Source organism: Triturus cristatus, chromosome 5_1, assembly GCF_964204655.1.
Source record: "Triturus cristatus chromosome 5_1, aTriCri1.1, whole genome shotgun sequence".
In the NCBI taxonomy this organism is placed as follows: Eukaryota; Metazoa; Chordata; class Amphibia; order Caudata; family Salamandridae; genus Triturus; species Triturus cristatus.
Genome location: NC_140587.1, coordinates 830,347,689 through 830,373,335, shown reverse-complemented (window position 1 = coordinate 830,373,335; position 25,647 = coordinate 830,347,689).

Genomic DNA, 25,647 nt, shown 5'->3' with positions numbered 1-25,647 from the left:
TGCTGGGAGTGATAGGCACCCACCCCTCCTGTCTCAGGGCACTGCTGGGAGGACTCTGCACACACCCCTCTCATGTCTGGGCACTGCTGGGAGGACTCTGCACCCACCCCTCCTGTCTCTGGGCACTGCTGGGAGGACTCTGCACCCACCCCTCCTGTCTCAGGGCACTGCTGGGAGGACTCTGCACCCACCCCTCCTGTCTCAGGGCACTGCTGGGAGGACTCTGCACCCACCTCTCCTGTCTCAGGGCACTGCTGGGAGGACTCTGCACACACCCCTCTCATGTCTGGGCACTGCTGGGAGGACTCTGCACACACCCCTCCTGTCTCAGGGCACTGCTGGGAGTGATAGGCACCCACCCCTCCTGTCTCAGGGCACTGCTGGGAGTGATAGGCCCCCACCCCACCTGTCTCTGGGCACTGCTGGGAGGACTCTGCACCCCCCCTCCTGTGTCTGGGCACTGCTGGGAGGACTCTGCACACACCCCTCTCATGTCTGGGCACTGCTGGGAGGACTCTGCACCCACCCCTCCTGTCTCAGGGCACTGCCGGGAGTGATAGGCACCCAGCCCTCATGTCTCAGGGCACTGCTGGGAGGACTCTGCACACACCCCTCTCATGTCTGGGCACTGCTGGGAGGACTCTGCACCCCCCCTCCTGTGTCTGGGCACTGCTGGGAGGACTCTGCACACACCCCTCTCATGTCTGTGCACTGCTGGGAGGACTCTGCACCCACCCCTCCTGTCTCAGGGCACTGCTGGGAGGACTCTGCACCCACCCCTCCTGTCTCAGGGCACCGCTGGGAGTGTTAGGCACACACCCCTCCTGTCTCAGGGCACTGCTGGGAGGACTCTGCACACACCCCTCCTGTCTCAGGGCACTGCTGGGAGGACTCTGCACACACCCCTCCTGTCTCAGGGCACTGCTGGGAGTGATAGGCACCCACCCCTCCTGTCTCAGGGCACTGCTGGGAGGACTCTGCACCTCCCCCCTCCTGTGTCTGGGCACTGCTGGGAGGACTCTGCACACACCCCTCTCATGTCTGGGCACTGCTGGGAGGACTCTGCACCCACCCCTCCTGTCTCTGGGCACTGCTGGGAGGACTCTGCATCCACCCCTCCTGTCTCAGGGCACTGCTGGGAGGACTTTGCACCCACCCCTCCTGTCTCAGGGCACTGCTGGGAGTGTTAGGCACACACCCCTCCTGTCTCAGGGCACTGCTGGGAGGACTCTGCACACACCCCTCCTGTCTCAGGGCACTGCTGGGAGGACTCTGCACTCACCCCTTCTGTCTCGAGGCACTGCTGGGAGGACTCTGCACACACCCCTCTCATGTCTGGGCACTGCTGGGAGGACTCTGCACACACCCCTCCTGTCTCAGGGCACTGCTGGGAGGACTCTGCACACACCCCTCTCATGTCTGGGCACTGCTGGGAGGACTCTGCACACACCCCTCCTGTCTCAGGGCACTGCTGGGAGTGATAGGCACCCACCCCTCCTGTCTCAGGGCACTGCTGGGAGTGATAGGCCCCCACCCCTCCTGTCTCTGGGCACTGCTGGGAGGACTCTGCACCCCCCTTCCTGTGTCTGGCCACTGCTGGGAGGACTCTGCACACACCCCTCCCATGTCTGGGCACTGCTGGGAGGACTCTGCACACACCCCTCCTGTCTCAGGGCACTGCTGGGAGGACTCTGCACCCACCCCTCCTGTCTCTGGGCACTGCTGGGAGGACTCTGCACTCACCCCTTCTGTCTCAGGGCACTGCTGGGAGGACTCTGCACACACCCCTCTCATGTCTGGGCACTGCTGGGAGGACTCTGCACACACCCCTCCTGTCTCAGGGCACTGCTGGGAGGACTCTGCACACACCCCTCTCATGTCTGGGCACTGCTGGGAGGACTCTGCACACACCCCTCCTGTCTCAGGGCACTGCTGGGAGTGATAGGCACCCATCCCTCCTGTCTCAGGGCACTGCTGGGAGTGAAAGGCCCCCACCCCTCCTGTCTCTGGGCACTGCTGGGAGGACTCTGCACCCCCCCTCCTGTTTCTGGGCACTGCTGGTAGGACTCTGCACACACCCCTCTCATGTCTGGGCACTGCTGGGAGGACTCTGCACACACCCCTCCTGTCTCAGGGCACTGCTGGGAGGACTCTGCACCCACCCCTCCTGTCTCTGGGCACTGCTGGGAGAACTCTGCACCCACCCCTCCTGTCTCAGGGCACTGCTGGGAGGACTTTTCACCCACCCCTCCTGTCTCAGGGCACTGCTGGGAGTGTTAGGCACACACCCCTCCTGTCTCAGGGCACTGCTGGGAGGACTCTGCACACACCCCTCCTGTCTCAGGGCACTGCTGGGAGGACTCTGCACTCACCCCTTCTGTCTCAGGGCACTGCTGGGAGGACTCTGCACACACCCCTCTCATGTCTGGGCACTGCTGGGAGGACTCTGCACACACCCTCCTGTCTCAGGGCACTGCTGAGAGGACTCTGCACACACCCCTCTCATGTCTGGGCACTGCTGGGAGGACTCTGCACACACCCCTCCTGTCTCAGGGCACTGCTGGGAGTGATAGGCACCCACCCCTCCTGTCTCAGGGCACTGCTGGGAGTGATAGGCCCCCACCCCTCCTGTCTCAGGGCACTGCTGGGAGGACTCTGCACCCCCCTCCTGTGTCTTGTGTCTGGGCACTGCTGGGAGGACTCTGCACACACCCCTCTCATGTCTGGGCACTGCTGGGAGGACTCTGCACACACCCCTCCTGTCTCAGGGCACTGCTGGGAGGACTCTGCACACACCCCTCTCATGTCTGGGCACTGCTGGGAGGACTCTGCTCCCCCCCTCCTGTGTCTGGGCACTGCTGGGAGGACTCTGCACACACCCCTCTCATGTCTGGGCACTGCTGGGAGGACTCTGCACCCACCCCTCCTGTCTCTGGGCACTGCTGGGAGGACTCTGCACACACCCCTCTCATGTCTGGGCACTGCTGGGAGGACTCTGCACCCACCCCTCCTGTCTCTGGGCACTGCTGGGAGGACTCTGCACCCACCCCTCCTGTCTCAGGGCACTGCTGGGAGGACTCTGCACCCACCTCTCCTATTTCACAATATGTACGCTCATGACATACACGGATGTGGGTACGCTCCATGCATTCGAGGTGGGGGTACGTGTCGTACTTACACTGTTGGCATGGGGGGTATGCTCCTTGCATACGCGGGTGGGGGTACGGGTCGTACGTACACTGTTGGCATGGGGGGTACGCTCCATGCATACGCGGGTGGGGGTACGTGTCGTACTTACACTGTTGGGGTTGGGGGTACGCTCCTTGCATACGCGGGTGGGGGTACGTGTCATACTTATACTGTTGGCATGGGGGGTACGCTCCTTGCATACGCGGGTGGGGGTACGGGTCGTACTTACACTGTTGGGGTGGGGGGTACGCTCCATACGTCCGCGGGTGAGGGTACGGGTCATACGTACAATGTTGGCATGGGGGTACGCTCCTTGCATACGCGGGTGGGGGTACGTGTCGTACTTACACTGTTGGCATGGGGGGTACACTCCTTGCATACGCGGGTGGGGGTACGGGTCGTACGTACACTGTTGGCATGGGGGGTAGGCTCCATGCATAAGCGGGTGGGGGTACGTGTCGTACTTACACTGTTGGGGTTGGGGGTACGCTCCTTGCATACGCGGGTGGGGGTACGTGTTGTACTTACACTGTTGGCATGGGGGGTACGCTCCTTGCATACGCGGGTGGGGGTACGTGTCGTACTTACACTGTTGGGGTTGGGGGTACGCTCCATGCATACGGGGTGGGGGTACGGTCCGTACATATCCGTCCCCATGCTATGTGATGCTTGTGCGGCCCATACCCAGGCCTTTGCCACGTGGGTACGAGCCGTCCCGCCATTGTTGGGGTGACGTATGTGTGGGCGTGGTACGACTCGTACCCACGCTCTTAAGGCGTGGGTACGGGACGTACCTGTCTGGTTGTGTTGCCGGTTCGCGTCATCAAGAACTTCCGTTGTGGCGGTCGCTGGCTTAGCTGGACACGCCCCCACCCCCTCGTAGTGACCAGGGCCTGAGGGCCAGGTATGTCCAGGGCATGTGTGCTGTGTGACTTTGGTGGGGGTTTTGTGGCCTGCCCTGGTCCTGCCACCCCCACCCCTTTCCCCCTCCCTTAGTTGTTCTGACCTTCTGCGGCGTCTGCGTCGTAACCTGTAGAGGAGGTCGACTGCTATGAGGGCCAGGATGGCACGTAGGTTCGGGTCCATGTCTGTCTGTCGCGTACGGGTACTCCTTGTTCGCGTCGTCCTGTCTGTCCGTCGCGTACTGGTACTCCTTGTTCGCGTCGTCCTTATTTCCCGGCAGTTTTTGGCAGCCGGAAAATATTCACCGTGCGGGATGACGTCGGTGCGAATCGTAATTCCTGGTTCGTGAATGGCAGGCTGCCTGCGTCCCGACGTCAGGTCGGCACTTTCCCGGATCGCATTTGTATGTTTATTTTGTTCGGTCGGGGTTTTGTACGATTCGTACGGAAATGGTGTTTCCGTGCGAATCGTAATTCCATGTTGGTAGATTTTGACGACCGGGTATGCGTCGGACGGAGAATATGCTCCGTCCGACGGTTCGTACCCGGTTTTTACAGGATCGTGATCGGCACCTTAATGTGAATTCCCAGCGCAGCCATTCGATAGAGACCTTATGACGTGGTGTTATTAAAAGTATTTGTATGTGGTATGTTTCCCTAATATACTGGGGTTGTTTGCCAAACAATCAAGGGGATTGAATTCTCCAAAGGTTCCAAGACCGTTCACTCAGTTCAGTGCAGGGGACACTAGGACTCTTATACTCATCTGTATGTCAGGTTTTCTGCCAGCCAGGAGACCCCGGAGAAAGACACAGTGCATACAACAATTTTCCTAGATGAATGAATCCAAAAAGAAACATTCACTATCATGGCAAAAAAACTAACTAAGAATACATATCTCTGTAGACATCCTTCCAGCCAATCAGGGTGAAGGAAATCTGTATCCCAACAATAAAAATGCAAGATTGCACAGAGGCTGTACACTTCATATATGGCTGTGGTGTGTTTCCATGGAGTCCAAGGGTGATACCTGTGATCAAAAGACAGGTGACCTTAACCTGCATTTCATTTGCAGTTGCTTTCCAAATATATCAAATGCACTGCATCCAGTTTATTATCTGTCAACACAACAAACACATAGAAAACCCATCCATATCTGGAAACCCCATGCTAAGGAAACCCACAGGAATAATTCCGGGGTTCAAGACCTGGCACTGATATTTTCCTGTGTGATTGAGACTGGAAGAAATTGGCATGTTTCGGAAACAAATTGCAAAATATGTGCTCAATAGCTTGATCAAGGCATTATTTTGGTCAGCTAATCAGTTTGTGAGAGGTCTGGCACCCAGTGATACAATACTAGGGATGTGTAGATGTCAAACAAATATGGCTATGGCATTTTACAGACAATCTAGTGGCAATACATGTGATAAGAAGACAAGTACCTTAAAATGACACTTTGCTTTTAGTAGCTTTCCACATTTCTAATTGTAGTGCACCCACTATATCGTCCTTGCCAACCCCTGCTGGCCTTTAGAATACCCACACTTATCTGGTGCCCTCATGTCAGGAGACACGGAGAAACAAAATTGGGTTCATGCCTTGAAAGAGATATGTTCCTGGTTTGAAAGTGTAGTGTGAATCTCAAGTTATCGTAAAAAAGTACAAAAAATCTATCAAATATCAGGGCAAATTTACAAAGAAGTGACTCAAAGTTGCTGTACTGCATTGAAGGTAAAAGGAGAGAACAGAACAGCAACATATCTGAAATATAGTGCTATTGCTTTATCCCCCTGTTCAGGCTCACTTTTGGCTGTGTTCTACCCCACGCACACCCTTGCTCTATAGTTCAAGTGTGTGTGCGTAGCATACGTTTTGTACGGGAAGGGTACCCTTCTATCTCAAAATACTATGCTTAAACATAGTTTAATACTTTTTGTCTAAGATTGTATACAGTACAACATCCATTCAACGTTGGAAATATCTGGGGAAATGAAAACTTTACCCAATTTTTTACCTGCCTCAATAAGGTGTTATTTTATTATACAAAACCCTGTCTACCATTTAGTAGATAGGGATTTGTGTCAAACGTCCATGAGAGTTTGCATGAGATTGCCCATGACCCATCCGTAGTTCGCACCCTTAAAGCTAAATACCACAAAGGACTCTCTACTCTACTTCATGTTACTTTATGGCAAATTTCATATGCACAACAAACTTTGCACTGGAAGGTAAATGCCAATACATCACTTTGCGCCAGATTGTGTCACTTTTGTGATGCAACTGCAGAACAAAGGGCAAGTAAATCTGGGTCAAATTTAATAGGATTGGCATGAAAACCCTGGGGAGCCTGCATGGGAATGACAATATCCACCCTTAGTATTCCCCCTTGATGCAAAGTAGCACAAAGTAGCTCACAGATTTGGAAGCAACACCTCCTAATGGAGCTATACCTGGTGGCCTGCCAAACTCGGACCCACACTCACACTGACAGACCACATCCGCTACCTTGGCTTCATCCTGGACAGCAAACTCTTCATGAAACTTCAGGTCAACGCAGTTTTCTCCGCCTGTTTCCACACCCTGCACATGCTCTAAAAGACCTTCAGATGGCTCCCCATCAACAACAGGAACACCATCACCCAAGCCCTAGTCACAAGCCAGCATGATTATAGAAATGCACTCTATGTAGGAATCACTGCCTTGCACCTGAAGAGACTCCAGATAATTCAGAACTCAGCTGTCAGACTCATCTCCAACCTCCCAAAACAGACCCACTTCACTTCCCACCTCAGAAACCTCCACCGTCTTCCCATCCAGAAAAGATGCAAGTTCAAGATGCTGACACACCTACAAGGCACTCCACAACCAAGGATAAGCATACATCAACTACCGCCTGAGCTACCACTAACCCTCCAGACACCTGTGCTCTGCCTTACCCTCTATCACATTCTCCATAGCCACCGGAGGATGTTCCTTCTCCAACCTCAGAAAATGTGGGGCTGACTGACACCCCACTCCGGACGCACAGCGTTATGATGCATAAATAATGCCGAAAAGTTAATCAAGTTCAAAATGTTTATTTAATTTAACCATTCCATATATTACATTGTTCAAAGTTTGTTCAGTCACATGTTCACTTTAAAATCCTTAATGCTGTAGATGTGCCATTACGTGCCTCTTTCTATAGCATGGAACGCTACATAGATGCTCCTTAATTCAATCGATTCCATTACCCAATGCATTTTGTGCCTTTCCTGGCACTTCGTCAGAGGTTATTCTACAAATTTAAAACATAACTATTAGCTGACTGACTTGTATTTATCAGGCCCCAGGGTGTGTCAAGTGCGCCACGAGTGGAGGGGCATTATCCCTGCATGGGATCCAGGCCAAGAACCTGCCAGACTTGTCACTCTCTCAGTCAGTACTGTCTAACCATATATTTATCGTCCCATACATCCCTTATTTGCTGGCGGACTGAGTGTTCCCTCCTAAATGACTCAGACCAGGACGGTGCATCTGTCTGCACCTGTGGCAGTTCGGTCTTCTCCGGTAGGTGCTCTGCCTGCAGTTGGCGGTGCACCCTGCTTGTGAGACCCATGCAAGTGCTCCTCAATACTGCTTTAAGGGCCTCCCATTCTGTGGGTCTAAGTGTTGTAGAGCCCCAATTCGACTCCATATAACCGGTGACCTCACGCCCCTCTGGGTACTCAAGGATGTCCACCTGCATCCTTCATGACCTCTGGCTCTGTGCTGTCCTGCCCCAGGCCATCCTACAGCTGACGGGAGAGTGATCAGATAGAAAATGCGCTAGTTGTGTGACCTTGGACATCGTCCAGACATGGGAACCCAGCTACCAATACCCTGCCCAGCCTGCTGTTTGTATTTTGTGTTTATGAGTGACATCTATAAACATGCTTTGTGGGGTTCTTCAATCACCATACATCCTGTCACCCAATGTTATGTATAGTCCCTTGGAGTGCAGTCATCATATTAGGCTTTTGTGCCCACTTTCATGGGTGATCTGTCCAGATTGAGGTCAAATACACTATAAAAATCACCCAGCCACAAATAAAGGTTAGTCAAGACCCTGTGTCAGCAGGTCCTGCATGATGTGAAAGTATCCTACGTCATCAATATTAGGGGCATATGTATTCAGCACTCCTCATCAGCCTCCAATTAACTAAGGGAGAATGGGACCCCAGGAGCCACCCATATCAACACAACCCTAGCATAAGTTGAGTTTGAGGAATGGAAAATATGTCCCCGCCATTTCTTGCCTAGTCGCGAAGCACCTGCGTCATCTAAATGGGGTTCCTGCTGGCACACTATATCAATTTAATGGAGTTTAAGGAAGGTGAATTCTCCATACCTTTTGAGGTACTTGCTTAAACTCCTGCCATTCCAGGTTAGCATCCTGAAGTCACCCAGCATCATCGTGTAGAAATGCAGATGGGCCTTTCCCCTCTCCAGCGGAGCCCCTGTCTTTTCTAGCTGCTGTTGAACAATAACAACAAGTGAACATAACAATCTAAACCCCCCCAGTAATGGGCAAAATTAGAACAATCATTGGACTACCAAAGTTCACCAATTGCATGTGCCAGGGCAAGCACAGGTTCCCAGTCCATCTCAAGCAGCGAATCTCCCACCCAACCAGTCTTATTCACAAACATCTCAGGGGATGTATTCCAAAAGTAGCAACAACGCCAGACAAAGCCGAGTACACCGACTGCAGGCAGCTGTGACTGCCTCAATAGGGTCCTAATGACTTGGGTTTCTCAGTTACCCTATCCACTCTATTGAAGCAGCCGCAGCAGATATATTCGAGCTCCTAGCATGCAAGACTATACCCATTTCCACTCAGCAGACATTCAGCTGGATCCCATGCAAACCCTCTATTAATATAGACCATGAGCATCGGCATTCAGCTACTTCCTCCTCCCACCTCCAGGGTGGCCAAAGTGTCAGGTACAATGTCTTTCAAAGGGCTTGGGGCCATGGAGCCAGCACAATCCAGAGGCAGCTGCACGGCAGCACCCCGCCATCGCCGGTAAGCTCACAGTTTTCAGATGCATGGTCCCATCCTGTCCGATCATCACCCTCCAGGATCACATGGAGATGAGTCTGGGATCTCTCAACCAGATAGGCATCAGTGGAATTCTGCAGGAATTTCTGCGGGGAGAGACCCCCCAGGATTACCGTTGGCTTCCTCCAGAGTGAAGTACTGTGGCATCATCCTCAAATTTTAGCCACTCTCACAGGGCTACCAAAAAGGAGGCTTTCAGTCTCACTGGATACAGAAGCATATACCGCAGCTGCAGGGAGTGTAATTTTTGCTTGACTCCCAGCAACAATTTCCATTGCTCCTGGACTTGCTTCGTGGAATCTGGGTACATGACAATTGTGCTGCTACTGAAGAGGGGGACTGAGTGCAAAGGATGCAGTCGCTGTCATGATAATTAAGAACTTTAGCAATGATGGCCCTAGGGGGGCCCCTGGCAATGGGGATGGCACCATGGCCCTATGTACCCTCTCTATAACAAAGAGTTCTGACAGGCCTTGGGAATTCAGCACAGTGCGCTCGAGTCTTTCAGGAATTGTTCCATGGATGTCCCCTCTGCCCTCTTGGGGAATCCAAAAACTCGGATGTTACTCCAACAGGAGTGGCCCTCATCGTCATCCCTTCAGCTCACAAGCTACACGGTCACCATTGTGATCTGGGCCATCTCTTGCTTGAGGACTGACCTCCCCCGTAGATCTGTGATGTTGGTTTCTGCAGTCGTGACCTTGTCTACCACTTTCCTCTGGTATGTGCAAAGGAGAATCGCGTCTATGGATACTGTTTCAAATTGTGGCCAATAACTCTGCCCTTGAAGGCTCAGCGTTCCCCTCCGGAAGATATCCAGTATCCGATGCGCCCATATAACTCATTATCCTTTGGGTGGGCTGGCACAGCATATTATATACTGAGTAATGGCGTTTGAAGCAAGTGCACTGGCTGCCTTGTCCTTGCCCATGGTGTCATCAGTAGGATTGGTGGGTGCCCGAAGCAAGGTTCCCTATTGCAGCCTGTAAACCAGCCACTATCCCAACTGCTTATCTTGGGGGGTCAAGAAGCGCAGCCCCCCGAACCGCCACAGTAGTGAGCCAAAGGGGCCCGTCCTCTGTTCCGAAATGCATACCCGCATCGCCTGCACCCAGAGCCCCAGCAGGCGGGTTGTGCATATCCAGTTCCAGCAGAGGGCCCAGGCTATTCTGTCATGTTGTTCTCCCCCAAGTGCATGAAGTGGGGGGTGCAGCAGTTGAGGTAGGGATCCTCAGGTAGCTCCCCAGAGCAACAGTGTAGACCCAACGTTCTAAAGATAGGCTCACAACAGGTGCCTCCCCATCTCTCCCCAGTCAGGACCAGGCAGTCTCTCCCCAGGCAGGATAAGGCCTCCATCTGGGACAAAGACAAGCTGGATGGGGTACCCCTCCTCCCGGGCCCTCCTCACCCAGTTTTGCAGTGGATTCGTAAAAACAGACCTACTGTCAGAGCAGTGAATATTGCCAGGGTCTGCAGCAGTCGGAAACTCTGCAGTGTGCAGGGCAATCAATATATGGGTGCACCCTGGACCATTGGTACTGGCATGTCCATCAGGCTGGCTGGCAAGGGACTGCAGACAATCCAGTTAGGCTGTGGGGTTCATGCAGCAATGGCACCAAGAACTGCTTTGCCATGCCTCAGAGGCCGTGGCGTGGCATCAGTTGCATAATCTCAAGGTTGCAGGCCTCAGCAACTTCACCTTCAGGGCAGGCCACAATATGGTGGGAGGTGTCACCAATGTCAGAGGGCAGCCCTGCTGGGGCAGGAGCTCCTTCCAGGGTGCCAGAGATATGGGGCACCCAGGGCAGCCAAGACATGATGGGCTGCTGCTCAGCTCCAGCAAGGGTTCACCCAGCTCCAGCTTCTACTCCAGCCCACCAGGCTGTAGCCAAGGCGGGGGGGCCACAAGTCAGCTGCAGGTGAGCCAGAGCATTGCAGCGCTTATGGGTGGACAGGAGGGCCAGGTGTTCAGGGTACCCTGTCCGACAGGCAGCAGCTGCAAGTAGTGCTTCCTTACAACAGGCCATAGCACCTCGTGGGCCCATCCCCAGAAGGGCTCTGCCACCAGCCCGCAAGGGTAGAGTGCGCTGCAGACAACCTCATTGTAGCAGTAGGTCACAGCAAGTCCTGGCGTGTTTGGGAGACCAGAATGCAGCAGGATAATGGAGGATTTAAAGGATGTGTAGCTTGGGCTGGCCAGGAGCTCAGGGGATCAAGTCACGTCAGCCATGTTCCCAGACTACGTCACCCAGCCAATCGGGTTGCGGAAAGTCTGACACCTAGGGATAGCAACCTTAGAATGTGTAAATGTTAAAAAATATATGGTTGTGGTTTGTTTTCAAACAGCCCAGGAGGGAAGCCTGCAACCAAATAGAGGAAGCCTAAATCAGCTTTTCACTTACATTTGCTTTCTAAGTTTTGCAAATGTACTTCAATCTGTTTCCTGTCAGTGGGCACCCCAAGTCCATGGGAAACCAAATATATGTCTTGTACTCTCATGCTCAGTAAAACAAGAGGACCAAATCTAGAGATCAAGCCGTGGCAGGGATATGTTCTTGCTGAAGGGAAATTGGAGGGAATTATAATGTTATGAGAAAGAAATGCTAGAAATCTGACAAATGTCATTTTTTGAGTTTCTTACAGCACAGCCAGTCAAAGCAAGAGTTGTTTACTGTGTAGTAATAGGTGCCTTGAATATTGTTGATAAGATATGTTAATTCAGTCTGAGTGATAATTATGTTTTAGAAATGAATGTCTTTTGCTGTTTACCATCTTAATATGTGCCATCCTTTTTCAAAAAGCTGCTAGATTCTCTGTTGGGAGATATAAAGCTCTCAAACAAAGAATGTGCATAACAATGTGAACAACATTAGTAAAGCAGCACAGATGGGGCAGTCATTGATTGGAGCCATGTTTGCCACTAAGATGTAAGAGATTAACTTTGAATATTGTTTTGCACACTATCAGTCATCCGCATGTTTCCAAGATCACCTATTGCCTTATGAATTTTGGTATAAAGGCGCACTTGATAACAATAATTGGAACAAAAGAAACTTCATTAGCTGTTTGCATTTCAAAACATATCACTGATGTTCACTTTTTTAGGAACAATTGTCCAGGTATTAGCAAAATTCATTTGTATGTGTGCTTGCTTACGGAATTCAAGCATGAAACCCAATCAATAAGTTAATTCTCCTTGACAATACAAGGGGGCTTATTTATGAGAGCCTTTCATCACTTTTGCACCATATAAAGTGGTGCTTGCATGACGTAGGGCTCTCAAAAAGATTCATGAAGCCACAGAAAGCCCCTCTGCATGGCTTTGAGTGGCCTATAAATCATGAGTAAGGTGATGCAGCGCGAATCACTACTTCACCTTAATCTGTGCCTGGGAGGCGTTTCATGGGCGTTGCTGTGGGTTGTCCAATGCAACATACATGGAATCTGACACTGGCTCAGATTTGTAAAGTGATGTAAACCTGGGGTAGCATCAAATCTGTATGCCTTCCGAGGTGAGATGTAACAAGCAGAAATATGTTAATTTCTCCTAGTTTTTTACTCTTTCCATGTGTGCTGCAGAGGAAAATACCTCGTAGGATTGTTTTTATACAGTAAGGGGCCCCTTCCCACACAAAAACATTACTGCCTGCAATGGAGGCACTGTTGCACCATGGTGCAAAGGAGCCAACGTTGGTTCCAGGCTGGCAAAGTGGCAACCGCGCAGGCAAAAAGGACATGAATGCACCGTATTGCTTAAATACGGTGCATTCCTGCCCTTTAACTCAGGCGTAGAGTAGTGCAGCAAGGTGCCTTGCTCTGCTGGCCTATACCAAAATGCCTTACATGAGGCATCAAGTGACAATTGATGATTAGGGTGTAATACACTTACAGGCCACTTCACGCCAAAGAAGAATGTTTGCAAATGCGAAGTAGAGTCCATGGATTAGTGAAGTTTAATAAAGTGACACTGATCCCTGAACTCCTCTCGAAATGGTGACTGTTGAATTTTGACTTTTTCAGGAAATTTGCCTGTGAAGCCTAATCTTACAGCTATGTATTTTGCAGGGAGGAAATTCTGCAAGCATAATGCTAGGCTAATTGCGCAATTGAACATGATTATTTCCCATTGTTTAGTTCACATGGAACACATGTTTTCATTTGAGTGAATCTCTTCCACTTCTGTGAATCAAGATCTGTGATTGACCATTTGCAGGACTGCGAATGACGTACTAATCCAAACCTTTTCAAAATTGGACCCTTAAAAAGATACAAATGCACAAACCTATTCACTACAAGTTGTTTGAAAATACTGTCAAATCCTAAAAATAAAAAACCTATTGGGAAAACTTAATTTTAGGCCTAAATACATAAAACTTAGAAGGATTTAAAATGTGTGGACTTACTATACTTTTGTGGGTCAAACTAGTACAGTGGCAATGTTGGATGGTTTTTCTTTATATATAAATGATATTGATTTTCATAATTGCTTAAAAAAAACAACACAATGGTTTTTACATATTTTTGTCATGATTAGGTAAGTGTACACCACTAGAAGATATAAGCAATCGGTATACTAGAGAGATGCACTGACTACTTACCGGTTATCTTCATTACTTTGATTACACTTTATCATGCACCACATGACATCGATACTGCTGAAAAAAACTCCCCCTACTTCGCCTCGAGGCTGCCCCAGCCTGGAAAGACCCACACCTACACAAGAAATTGTTCTATTGCCTCAAACAGCATACAGTGCAATTTGGCCCTGCTGGAATTAGTTTCAATTAAAATCTCAGTTTCCGATCATCAGGGCTAATCCCCGCTGTCTCTGGCATATGGATCTTTGCCATTGTTTTAGAGAAGATCAAGAGCTTTACATCACATAAAATTATAATCACAATCACTAATCTATTTTCCAGTCAATAATGAGAGTTTGTTATGAGTTAAAGAGTTTCATTAATACAATCTCTTAGTAATTCATCTGTATTAAAAGTTAATTATTTTAATCTCGATCATCAAATATGAACAGAATCGATAATCAATATTAGTCAATCAAATAATCATAATAAAAGCATTAAGCATTCCATAAAGGAAAGAATCTCTAGTCTAAGAATAGGGATAAAAGTTGTCAATCAGAACCCATAAAGAGTTCTAGTTTGAGAGAGTGAGAGTACAAGTGTTAAGCTTTAGCATCAAACATCAGTCAGTAATCAATCATATAACAAAGCAGACTTCTTATAAAGAGAGGCCCAGAAAAACTAGCTGAGTGTCAGGGTAATGTGGAAAGAGTAAAGTGAAAACAACATAAGGGTCTGTGGTAGTAATGGGTGAGTGGGTGTGTTAACCTACACTAGGAACATGCTCTGTTATAGACAACACAATATTGCAGTTAGTGATTTCTTCTTTCTTTAGCCAGCCAATCATCTTTCGATACTTTCATGGGAATAGGATCGCTCCTCATCTTCTCACAGGTATACAATGACTCTACATAGCAGCTTTCAATGTCAAGGCTATTTCTTATCATCTAGCAGTTTCATCTGGTCTACTTATTATTCATTTTCTTGTTCAAAACATCTTTCCCATGAAGGAATTTTCATATTTATTTTTCTCAATGACAAACATATTCATTAATTAGCAATGAACATTGTATAAGTAAAACCATTTGCAGAATTAGATGAAAACATTTATGCAACTATTATTCATTATGGAAAACATGTCAAAGCGAAGGTCAAGAAATAAAATTTGGAATTTGGTGTAAGCATTCTTTTATTCATTTTTGATTTTCAGGCACTGTTGCTTACACCATCTGAGGCCTAGTGTGAGTAAAAATCTTTGCCTACTACAATTTTTGCATTTAAACACATTTTAATTTTATTAAAGCACACACGTTAATTCTGCTCATATTTATAAGCTGTATTATTTTCTTGATTGTATAAACCCTTCCCTAGCTCGACTAGACCAGGCTGCTTTCTTGGCCTCTTCTTCTTTTTTCAGTCCCCTGGTGGTGTGAGGTGCTTTGTTAGTAGCAGTAGTTGGCATGGGGAGGCAGGTTGGAATGTGACTTCTTCTGGTTGTGGGTGGCAGTGTCAATGCTTGGAATGTTCTAGTGCCATGCAGCAGATCCCCTTGTGGTCATACTGACTTGTCCTCCAGCCTAGAGGTTTTGGTCGGGATTCCATTCAATATTTATATGGTTCATATCAACAAGCTAGCTGCATGCCAGCATCAAACATTTTATGAGTGCTAAATACATAATTACTGAGAAGTTGTAATGGTACAAAGGCCTGGCTATATTCATCCCTGTTGTTAAAAGTTGATTTTTAATCCTTAGTGGGTTAGCAATCCAAGTGGCATATTCTCTGTATTTTCAGTGTCAACGAACATACACACCAATTTATGGATGATGCATCTTGGGTTGATTATTTTTTTAGTAGTCACCACAGGAGTGCGCCTACTGGAGCACATCAGACTGTTGTCACTTTAGCTGATCCTCCCGAAAAATGACTTCTTTAAAGCATTAATGAACTGATTATTGTAAAGCATCATATCTGTGCCAGGAGTCATTTCAAGATCTTACCAACCGTTGCATGCATTCAAGAAATGAAGAACCGCTCCTCCCTCATTTCTTTAATGCATGCTGAGCGCACAATCTGCCAAGACAACTCTTTCATATGAAAGCTTACAGTCACCTGGAGTAGTGTTCAGGGATTCGCCTGGAGGGCCAGGCATGAGAGGCGACTGAGGGGTTGTGTAATCCAATGTGGAATGAAGTGTGTTGAAGTTGGGCCTTTTTTGATCTCCAAATGAATGCCATGACCTTCTGAAAGATTGTACACACGTTGTATAACAAGCCATTTTAAGATGGTGGGTAGACCACAGGGCCTCGTTCATGTTTCACAGTCTAAGATGAAGCTTTGTCTTTTCATGTGATATTAGTTACTGTTTTATCATATACAAGGTGGACAGTTAATGCACTTTTTCCATTATCTTTTTGTACCATTTTTCACTTCTTGTTAGTATTCTTGTACCATATTAATACAATCTACAAATTGATCTTCTCCTTGGTTTCTTCGACTAGGTTCTTGCTTGGCTCATCCCGCCTTCCTTATGGCAAGAGATAGTCATTTCCTCAAATCTAATCTTCAATTAAGAGTAAGATTGCCACAGAGATTTTCTTCCCTTTTTGTGTCTTACCCCCTCAGTAGGACCCTCTTGAAGAGACAATTGACACCTTACACAGGTACTATTTTGTGCACGGTGACACAGTAGCTTATGAAAAGCGACTCCCTTTCCTCAGGCAATAAAGAAAGGGACTACATGCACCTTTTTAGCATCCAGTATGTGACACAATTTGCAATCGAATAAATGCAAACCTGGCTTTGTCAGGGGTCACCTCATAAACATATATATGGCAGGCCTATTGGCTTTGTCAAAGAGTCACCACATTAGTAAATCAACCACATGCCACTAAGACCAACTGAATCAATAGCCACAATCCAATGTGTTTAATATAATTACACACATTGGAATGTGCTTTAACTGTCACTATATATAAAATGTTTTAAATAAAGCATTCATGATCAAAACACCCATAACCATGTGGTTTGAATCTTTATTCGTGCCCCATAATGCAGCCATAGAACTAACCACAAAGGATCCCTAAATTCCGACTGAAGAACATACAGCTTTGAAAATGTTAGCAAGTTCTTCTCTGGTCATGTCGAACTGAGGCATAACAAGGAGAAATATCTTTATTTCCCTTTGTTTCTCCATTTTCAATGGCAGCACACATAGAAAGAGGAAAACACCTCTATGAATTGTTTTTGTGCAGGAAGAAGCCACTTACTGTGTAAAAACAATCCTGCGGATCACACAGGCACCCTTGCACCATGGTGCAAGGGTGCCTGCATTGGCGCTAGGCTGCCGAAACAGCACCAGTGCAGAGAGAAAGGACAGGAATGCTACATATTGGATAAATATAGTGCATTCCTGCCTTTTTCCTGTGGTGCTGGGCAGCTCAGCAAGGTAACTTGATATGCTGCCCTCCACCACCAATCCCATAAATATACCCCTCATTGCAAGTTTTTTCAAACTTTTTTGGGGGGGAGAGGGACTGCTGCATTCTCTGCAACCCCCAACAGCACTTAAATCAATTGCTGTGGTGTCCCCTACCCCTTGTTTTTGCACCACAAGAGCGAAAACATGCACAGACATAGTCCTGGGATGGCATTATGGGGTGCTCCTTTCTGCAGTAAAGAATATTTTATGAGAGACTAAACCATGTTTCTATCTGTAAAATGTTTTTATGTGATCCAGCATTACTCCAGTGGACCATGAAACATTTTTTTTTCATTTTGTCCCCAGGTTATGTCCATCTTGGAACCCTCTGAGAGGCCTGGGGTCAGGGTGTTCAACCCTGCTCATGTAAATATTGTTTTAATTTCTTTTCAGAACATGAGGACTGAGCCCCCGAGTCCTAAAATGGCCACCCAGGATTTCTGTTGATACTTATCTTCTGATCTTCTAGTCACTCAGCAACCTTACTTTCTCAAAAAAGGTTAAACAAAATTACACCAAATAGCAAAAGCATGATTTCTGGGTAAAGGTTCAGCTTTCTGACAAATTTGGTGTTATTCTGTTCAGCAGTTTTTTGGTATTGTTAGCTAATTTTTCCAAAGGGATTTTTGCATAGGGAAAAAGCATTTTGGGCCTTTTAGCTCAGCCCCGCTTTTTAGATCACCCTGAAACTTTCCTGGAAGGTGGATTAACTTTTTTGGGGAAAGCTTTGTGACGATTCGTCAAACTGCACCAAAGTTATAAGCAACATTTAAAAAACACTCTTTATATGGATAGGCTGACCTAACTATAGCTAAATACCCCTGTCCACCTCGCCCTCTGCCCTCCCACCTCCAATCTGTGCCAGCCACCACTGTTAGTAGATGAACTAGAGAAGATTAAATATTTCTAGGTTGAACAGTATGCAATTTGCAGAAATACAAATATATATATTAAGGCAAACATGCACATGACTTAGAATACTATGTAATGAGAGTGACAAGGCATGCAGAGAATCGAAGGTAAGGGGAGGTCCATTCAAAGAAAAATGAAGGCACAACAATCTGATGTCTTAATCACTCTAAAGATGTAAAACTGTAGAAAGAAACGCTATTTGCATGTGAGATAATGCGGTATGATGTGCTTTTTATAGGTCCTAGAATCATTCAGTCTACTCCTAGTCCATTGAAAGCCATCAGCATAGACAGCTGATCAGAGCAGGTGCAGGAAGTGTAAAGTAATGATTGAGTAAATATAGGGGGAAATATCTAAAACTATTCCCCTCACACATCTTTTGTACATCAGGTCTCTACTTAAACCCAAGATAAACAGAACAATAGTCATTAAAAGGCCATCTTAATGCTTGATCTGGGCTCATTAGAAGCCCCAGTGCCATTAGGATGCTAATGTTTAAAAAATCCTATCTCACGGGTATTCACACAGTACGAAGTTAGGTAATAAGCAATGCAGCCTGACTATTTAATGCAACATGGCAAGTAATGAGTCATTCACCTCGTATTTCAGGATACAGTGTTTCACAACTATTAGTCTATCAATCTGGATGAAGGTTTGAGTACTTACAACATGCCTTTGCAATTTGAGTCACCTTGACTGCAGCATTCCAAATCTCTAACTTCCAAAAAACACTATTTGCTTCATTACTGAGTGGCTTCTACATGGAATATGCAAGTATGCTCCTGCAAATTCACCTCTTCTTGGCCTAAGATGTAAGTTGCAGTCATTTGCCTACACTAATATGCTAAAATACAATGAAGCACAGACTTACTAAAAGTTCACAGAATGCAATACAGCAAGACCAGTTGATGTGCTGAGTTGCATGAACCGGAGAGAGCTGAACAAAGCTATATTTACAAAGATATGGCACTGTTGAGCCACTGAGTAATATATATGTCAATATTGAAAAGTCGATGTCGATGTATGCAATGATACATGTGTTTATTAAAACGAGATCGCACCACTGTTGTCGAAATCACCCAATATGACCTCTCCATCAATCCAGAGACAAAAATAGGTGGTCGGGCAGGACTTGCAACCTAGACCTGAGGCAACTGACTGACAGATTACAGGTGGGGTGGCACATATCCAGCAGAACAAACATGAAAACAGGAAAAACCCAATTCAGTCCCACAGAAAGCCAGCGACACTACAATGGTCCGGGGATATTGGCCCCAGTAAAACACACATGGCTGGAGGGATGTGCACTTTCACACACACCATAAAGTTAAATGACACATGAAGTTAGGAACACTAAGTCAATCGGGACACAGCACACGCAGTGATCACATTCTCCACATGCCAGACATCTGAATATGTTACCAACGGGTCCTCATTGTGTCCACACAAGGTTGAGACCCACCTGCATTTGTTATCAGGTGGTAGTAATTTATGACTCCATGACTAGGCCCACATCCCTCTACCTAAAAAGAATCTCTGAATTGTCTTATGATGATCCAAGAAATGTATATAATGGAACTCAGATTGATTAAACTTTGAGACAGAACTCAGGCCCGACTTCATAACTGTTCTCCCGCCTCTTGTCTTTTGATTTTTCAATGTAAATTCACATTCGAGCAATATAGGATTAGCACAGTGACACCACGCCAAGATAGAAAGGGACAAGGTCTTTTATCATTTCTACAGCAAAGTCTTTAAGCATAGGACTAGCACAGTGCAATCCATGCCAAGCTGTAAATTGACAAAAGTATTTTACCACTACAGGCACAGTGTTACAGCTTTGAATTGGTATATTACCAACCAAACTAACCCGAAATGAATAAAAGCAACCTGTGACACGTGTTTCCCTCTCATTAGAGCTCTTCAGAGAGGTATAGCTTTGTCCAGACACAAGAAAGCACCCAGTATAAGTCAAAACAATACCCTTTCAGGCATAGAGTGATGCATAAATTATGCAAAAAAGAAGCAGAGAACTCTGGGTAGTTCTCAAGTGTACGTGGAAAGCATCTCCTGTATAGAGCACTCTCAACACCAGCGACACTCTAGATCTGCTTATCTATAATGTTTACGGTAGGCTCTCCCAATGCGTTTTGGCCCTGCCGGGCATTTCTTAGGGGTAGCAGGAGTGTGCACAATCAACATAGTGAAATAGACATAGTAAAAATAAAGAAAGGGTCAATTACAACATTGTCCTTCAAGTGCCTTAATACACGATCACCATTTTAATATGTCAAATTGTCCCTTACAAGGGTCATAATATATCACAATCGAGCATCATATTGTAATAACTTTGCCATATGTAATAAAATATCAAGTTCCAATTACCCCTACAGTTTAACATATCACAACATGTTAATGAACTGAAGCATCACAGCCATGAAAACCTGTATATATGGTTGCCTGTGTTTCAAATGATCAAACTTAACCAGCTGCCCTGCCCATAGCAGGTGATCTATGGTTACATTTCAGAAAGGTAAGAGTGTTCAGCCATCGATCAATGTTAAAATGAGGTTGACTGTGTTAAGGATGGCCTGAAATCTCTGCCCTTTGGGTTGTGAGAACGTGATGTGTACAGTTAAAACAGCTCAGGTATGGTTTGAATCCCAAACAACCATGGGCATTAGTTTACATGATGATTCAGGTGTCAGTTGATTCTGCATTAAATGCCCTATGCCCAATATACCTGTCATGGTGATGACCTGTCCTTGAGTCACTGATGCCATATGCATAGAGTCAGTGTCTGGCTTGGGCACAGCCCAATTTTATCCTGTGTTGCTACACAACATTCATCCAAGTGTCCAAATGGTATTCATCCCCTGTGGGCAATCAAGTTAACCACCAATGCCAAGTGTTGCAACAAAGTAAAATGATAAATGAAAACATAAGTATACAACACAAACATTCAATAGCTGTACCATCAGTATGCACAGTAGGTGTATACTGTCTTGGACAAGTCTGGTTTCCGTGGCAATGTTATGTGTCCAATAATTTGAAAAGTAAAGCAAAGTTCTCGCTCAAATGGGCCAAAGGTTAATCAAATAGTCCCACCCTTGTAGGCCAAAACTTGGCAATAGCATGTGACAAGGATTCCTAGTAATTATAATAAAATTACAAAAAGTTGAAACCTGAATCGGTGCATATGGCATTCTCACAGACTGCACTGAAACTACATGACCATGCGTAGGTGAGCTGCATCACAATGGGAGGTGAGCTGCATCCCAATGGGTAAAAGATGACTCCACATGGCCACAAAGCTCTCCACCTCTAAGTGAAATCATGATAGGGACTACTCTCTTAAAGGCACAGTGTAATGACCTAAGTGAATAAAGAAACAAAAGTGAGGTGATTCAAAACAGTTTAAAAACAAGACACTCTAGAAGCTAAAAGGAGGGAAACACTGTTATGGCAATATCCATCACTATATCCATCAATATAGCCATCAATATAAATAAACCGCCAAATCGTCATCAGGCCACTGGGGATTAAGGTTTCGAAATCGAAAATGTATGTTAATTCTAGTTTGCGAAATGCTAAGACTCTGCCACCACCCCTGCTGCTGGGCAATATTGTATCCAAAAGCACAAAGTGAAGGAAACTTTTATTGCCAAAGTGGGTATCAGTGAAGTGTGTGGCACCGGGTACTGAGAATTGTTGTGCCTGATTACTCTGAGGTGCTCCAGTATGCAATATTTTGCCTTGTGTATTGTAATGCCAATGTGATATAGATTGCATGGACAGATCAAGACGTATACACAAAAGTCAGTGTTACAGTTAGTAAACTTTCTAATCTTGAATAGTCTGTCAGTACTTGGAATGTTGAGGCTCACAACATTATAACTGTTATAACAGGCTTTGCAATTATTGCAAATTAAAAAGCCATCCTGTTGTTTCTTAGGTGCCTTACTCAAGAAGATGGGATTCTTACTCAGACTGTCCTTTAATGAATGGCAGTGTCTGAGAGTGAATTGAGATTGACTCCCTATATATCTCTTGAGTACATCATCTTTAGAAAACACATGCCAATGCTTGGCTAAAGGTTTTCTTACACTGTGAGCATGATTAGTGAAAGTGGTTATAAATGTGACTGGGCCCTCTTCGCAGTTCAAGGGCTTCATTGTGGATTATAGAAAACTATGCTGCATTACTTTTTTCAGCCCTGGTTGTGGCTTGTTCAATACGTTTGGCTGCGTGCCTTCTTTCTTTGAATCAGCTTATCATCACCTGTTTTTCTCCTTCAAAAGTTGTAAATGTGCTACAATTTATTGCACTAATGGCAAAGAGGAGACTGTTTCCAACCGTGGGCTTTCAGAAAGATTTGGTTTCCAACTTACCCTCCCCACTGAGACCACAACATCCCAAAATGCAATGCTTTTCTTGCTGGTAAGATTTATGCAATGCAGATTAAGATCATTGGTGTTCAAGGCGCTCACAATAAAACAGTTAGCAGATTTCTCATCCCCTCTCTAGATAATGAAGACGTAATCACTAAATCCTATCCATAGAACAACATGTTCATTAAAGTCACTGAGGCTGCTGCCCACCTGCTCCTCCCACCAGTCTACTAAAATAAATTGCAGAGATGGGGGCCAAGCAGGTGCCCATCGCCATTCCCTGTACCCGCCTGTATGTCCTGTCTTAAAAAATAAAGAAGTTATTGCTGAGACAATAACTAATCATGTACATGAACATTTCAGTATGCAGGAGGTAGGACATGGGCCTTGCTCTTAAGAGGTGTCTACATACTGAGATCCCTGCCTCATGTCTAATGCATGTATAAAGGCTGGTGAAGTCCATGGTGATGAGGGTGAAGGCCTCCTCCCAATGTATACCATTGATTGTGGTCAGAAAGTGCGATGTGTCATTTAGAAATGCTGGTAATGCTGTGATGAAAGGTCTCAAGTAAAGCTCAATGTACTTGGACATATGCTCCAAGAGGGAGCAAATGGAGTAGAGGATGGGTCTCCCTGGTAGATTGGTGGTAAGTTTGTGCAGTTTAGGTAGTAAATATAAAATTGGAATCTTGGGTATTTCACACTTTAAAAAGAAAAACTCTTCCCACTCTAATTTTCCCTTTTGCCCCAATCAGTGAGCATTTCTAAGTATTTTTTGTTATCTGCTAATGCTTCTGTTTTGCTAGAGATGGTGTAGCATGCTGTGTCAGCTAGTAGTCCTAAATCCTCATCTAGGTATATCCGTTTGGAGAGTAAAACCAAATTCCCTCCCTTCTCCGAATGACGTATCTCCACATTAAGATCTGATCTCAAATCGTCTAGGGATCTAAATTGCTGATTGGGCAAATTTCTCTTGGCTCTCTGAAGGCATTTGTATCTTATGTTCTTGAGATCTTTTGATGACACCTTTTTAAAAAACATTGATCGCTTCATAATTAATCATAGGTTGAAAAGTTGACTTTGACTTAAAATCGTTAGGAAGCTTGAATCTACCTCTATATCATCGTCTTGCAGATTTAAACAGGGGACTTCGTGGTATGAGGTCCCCGGATCCAATGAGAATAGGGTATGCAGCAATTCCACGTCATCTCTTAATAGTGTGCTGCTGAGAAGTGAAATGTTTGATAAATATGTTGAATTGGGTAAGCCCACTAGGGCTGTATAGGTGTGTGCTAATCGCACATCACCTATTTTATAATAATGTGGAAGGTTAAGTGTTATAATGTTATCACAGGTATTTTTACACATAATAATAATACAAATTATACAGCAATCGCAGTGTTATCTTATTACTGTGAAATCAAGTGTCCAATTTTGCACATGACTAAGCTGTATCCACAGAAGCCCACAACAACTTTAAAGCCGCCACCAACGGCCACTACCAACTCGTCAGAAAAAGGAGGAAAAAAGCGATTGAAGACAGAATCTCCACTCATGCACACAACAGCAAAGAACTCTTCAACATCATCAAGGAGTTCGCCCAACCCACCAGCGAGTCCACCGACTTCCCTTCCTCACAAGACCTCTGCGACAAACTCAGCTCCTTTTTCCACCACAAAATCAAGAGCATCTACGACAACTTCGACGAAGACAACCAACACACTGAACCCTCACCAACCACCCCCGACACCCTGAAGCCAGCGATCGACAACTGGACAGCCCTCACCACCGAAGACACACTAAATACGATGAAGTCCATCCACTTCGGGGGCCCCACGGACCCCTGCCCCACCACATTTTCAACAGAGCTGCCGACACCATCGCACCCATGCTCTGCCACACCATCAACCGCTCCCTGGCAACCGCCTTGTTCCTGATGACTGGAAACACGCTGAGATTAACCCCCTGCTGAAGAAACCCTCGGCGGACCCCACCGACCTAAAAAACCACAGACCTATCTCTCGGCTCCCGTTCCCAGCGAAAGACATCGAGAAAGCCATCAACAGCCAACTCGCCACATTCATCGAAGAGCACAACATCCTCGACTCCTCCCAATCCAGCTTCATAAAAAACCACAGTACGGAAACCGCCCTCCTCGCCGCAACAGACAACATCAATACCTTCCTGGACAAAGGAGAAACAGCAACCCTCAGCCTCCTCGACCTCTCAGCGGTGTTCGACACAGTCTCTCACCGCACCCTAATATGCAGACTCCACGACGCAGGAATCCAAGACTAGGCGCTCAACTGGATCCGCTCCTTCCTCTCCGGCAGAACGCAGTGGGTCAGACTCCACCCTTTCCTCTCAGACCCTACACCAACCACCTGCGGAGTCCCCCAGGGGTTCTCCCTCAGCCCTATGCTCTTCAACATCTACATGGCACCGCTCTCCCCCATTGTTAGAATCTACGGACTCAACATTGTGTCATACGCACACGACACCCAACTCATCCTCTCCCTATCCAACGAACCCAACACCGCCAGACATAACATTCAAGAAGGCATGGAAGCCGTCGCCAAATGGATGAAAAACAGCTGCCTACAACTAAACACCAACAAAACAGGAGTATTCATCATGGGCCCAAACCCAGACGCCTGGAACGAAACCTGGTGGCCCCCCACACTCGGAAGCCCGCCCACCCCCATGGACCACGCACGCAACCTGGGAATCATCCTGGACTCAGAGCTCAAAATGGACCACCAGATCAACTCCATCTCGTCGTCCTGCTTCCACACCCTCCACCTCCTACGTAAGACCTTCAAATGGATCCCCCTCGAACAAAAAAAGACCGTCACTCACGCCCTGGTCACCAACAGGCTCGACTACGGCAACGCACTTTATGCCGGAATTAACAAAAACCTCACCTGCAAGCTACAGAACATCCAAAACACTGCTGCAAGACTGGTCCTCAACCTGCCAAGACACTGCCACATCTCCCAGCACCTGCGCACACTCCACTGGCTCCCCATTGAAGCTAGAGGCACCTTAAAGATGCTAAACGATGCTCACAAGGCCCTCCACGACACAGGACCAACATACCTGAATAGCC